Raw genomic sequence first — 2,581 nt, 5'->3', positions numbered from 1 at the left:
CTGGGGTACTGCGGGGCTGGAGGAGGTCAAAGCGAGTCCCCGTGCTGTCCCTCAGGTGATGCTGGGAAGCAGGGTCCTCACTGCCTGTCCTGAACCTCCTGGGTGCCCCCAAATGTGAGCCTGGATAGCTCAGTTGGGAGAGCATCAGACTTTTAATCTGAGGGTCCAGGGTTCAAGCCCCTGTTCAGGCGAAGGCTTTATCCTTTAGGAGCCCACGGGCAGAAGCATCACCTCATCCTGCCAAGATGGGGATGAAACTGGGGACTTTCTCCCCTGTGCCCTTCCTCACTGAAAGGTGTTCAGGTGCCTACTCAGAGGCTGGGTTCTTCCTGGCACCTCCTTTTTTCTGCGTGATGACCTCCACGAAGATGACAAAGGGACGGGGCATCTCTCCGAGGAGGGAAGCCAGGGTCTTCTCAGTGGTGCCTGATTCCAGGACCAGAAGCAATGGGCACAAACTGGAACCCAGGAGGTTCCCTCCGAATGTCAGGAAAACACTTTTTCACGTGAGGGTGCCCGGGCATGGGCACAGGTTGCCCGGAGAGATTGTGGAGTCTCCATCCGTGGGGGTATTCAGAAGTCACCTGGACATGGTCCTGGGCAACCGGCTCTGGGTGGCCCTGCTGGAGCAGGGGGCTGGGACCAGATGACCCCCAGAGGTCCCTTCCAACCTCAACCATCCTTGTGATCCTGTTGCCCATCTTCAAAACGCACCCCGACCGAAGCAGAGCCTTGCGCTGGTTTATGGGAAGATGGTTCATGTGAGAGCTTGAAAAATCAGGTTTGGGGTTAAGGCCATTAAGCTCATCTGAAGAATAACGTACTGTGCTTGAGGAACAGCCCTATGTTGAGGTTGAACAATGTTCAGATCCCAAAGGGGTTGTTTTTCATCCAAAATAACTCAACTTTCTGCTACAAGAGTTTCTACCCGAAGGCTAGCAGCCCTCTGCTGCTTTCAATTCTCCCCCCAGCGGTGAATAAATTGAGACCCCCTGCTCGGGTCTTGTCTTCTTCACCAGCAGAGCGTTGGGAGCGACCTGTGCCATACCTTATGTAGGTAGTTGTAATTCCATTTTTGAAAGCTGCCGTCCAAAGTGAGTTCTGCACGGCTGTCAGGAGAGGGCACCAAGACCAAGCACACAGGCTGTCTCCATGGGCTGAAGGCTCCTGAAGAGCAAAAAACTCAAGCTGCAGCCCCTCCTGGTGCACCCCAGAGATCTCCCACTGCCTCTCGGTGCCCCTGAGCCCCCTGGTTCCCAGCCCCACAGCGTGTCAAGGTCATCCCGCAGCGCTGGGTGGGTTTTCCTCTGCCATGACCACAGCCCAGGAGGTGTTGCAGCCAAAATCCTGTTCCCCAGGAGCTGGGACCACCGTCAGTGGGGCTTCATCAGCTTGATCTTCATCTTCTTTAGGTGGTGGCTGTGGCAGAGCCTTCCTCCCCTGGAGGGCAGGAGCTCTCTTGGCTCTCTGGAGCTGAGCCTGGGGCAGCAAGCTACTGCCTCCCACCTCCTCTGGCTCTGCAGGGTGGCCGCAGCATTGTCTTACCCCATTTTTGCAGAATGGTGAGGGAAAGGTAGGAAGCTGGGTGACTGCCTCCAAACTCTTGAGCTTTGCCTGGAAAATGGAAAAGCTGGAGTGCTTTCCCCAGAGCACGGAGAAGCTGTCACTGCAGCCCCACTGGAGCGGCCCTGCGTGGTGGCCATGGGTTGGGAAATCATTGTAGGCGTGAATCCCGTCGCTCTTCAGAGCAGGGAGGACATCAGCATCTTTGCAAACCAGCGTCCTTGCAGATGCCTCCCTGGCGTCTTCAAACCGGCCTTTTTGTGAGCACCAGGTGATTTGCAAAAGCCTTGCTGTGACTCGGATTCGAACCGAGGTTGCTGCGGCCACAACGCAGAGTACTGACCACTATACGATCACAGCACAAGTCCTGCCACATGCTGGGACCACAGAGAGGAGAGCGCCTGCACCGTCCCCTCCCCTGGTGTGGGGAGCCCTGCGCAGCCCTGCCAACAAACCCACGCTATTTTTATTAAGGTGGCTACAAACAGACTTGGATGCTGCTGCTCGGAGCCTCAGCAATTTGAATGGGGCCCTAAATTGTGCAAAACACTGGCAGTGCCGGGGAGCCAGCGCTCCCTGGGGAGGTGGCTGCAAAGGACAGCACTGCCATGGGGGCATCGCACAGCGGGGGCATCGTGCTATAATACAGCAAATGTAGAGTTACAATAGATTCAGCCAAGTCTAAGTTATACAAGGGGTGCGTAATTATGTAATTTTATAGCACCATGAGTGCATGATACAAGAAGTTGGCAGCAATTCAGTTTAAAATACAACAAATGGCACAGGGATCTCCACAGGGAGCTGAGCGATGCTGGGCAGGGAGGTCCAGGTAACCCGGGATGTCCCCAGGGCCCCTCATCCACCTTGCCCAAGGCCCCACTGCCACCTCCCTGCTCAACCATGGTCCCTGCAGAGAAACCCTTACCTGGGAGCATCACTCAGGCACTGGGAAGCCCAGGGCAGGCAGCATGGTTGGGCTGAGCCTCTTGGCTCAGCCTTGCAGGGGTCCTCAGTTTGG

The 2,581-nt window shown here is 56.1% G+C and overlaps 2 non-coding genes across 2 annotated transcripts; one reads left to right on the top strand and one right to left on the bottom strand.

Annotated features, from left to right (window-relative positions):
• Positions 1 to 118: 118 nt before the first annotated feature.
• Positions 119 to 191, top strand: TRNAK-UUU. The gene has a single exon. It is a non-coding gene; the product is annotated as a tRNA-Lys (tRNA).
• A 1,660-nt stretch (positions 192 to 1,851) lies between these two features.
• Positions 1,852 to 1,923, bottom strand: TRNAH-GUG. Its single transcript has one exon. It is a non-coding gene; the product is annotated as a tRNA-His (tRNA).
• Between the last annotated feature and the right edge of the window lie 658 nt (positions 1,924 to 2,581).

Source organism: Egretta garzetta, unplaced genomic scaffold, assembly GCF_000687185.1.
Source record: "Egretta garzetta isolate BGI_Z169 unplaced genomic scaffold, ASM68718v1 scaffold27, whole genome shotgun sequence".
In the NCBI taxonomy this organism is placed as follows: domain Eukaryota; kingdom Metazoa; phylum Chordata; class Aves; order Pelecaniformes; family Ardeidae; genus Egretta; species Egretta garzetta.
This window is presented reverse-complemented; position numbering and strand designations above follow the sequence as displayed.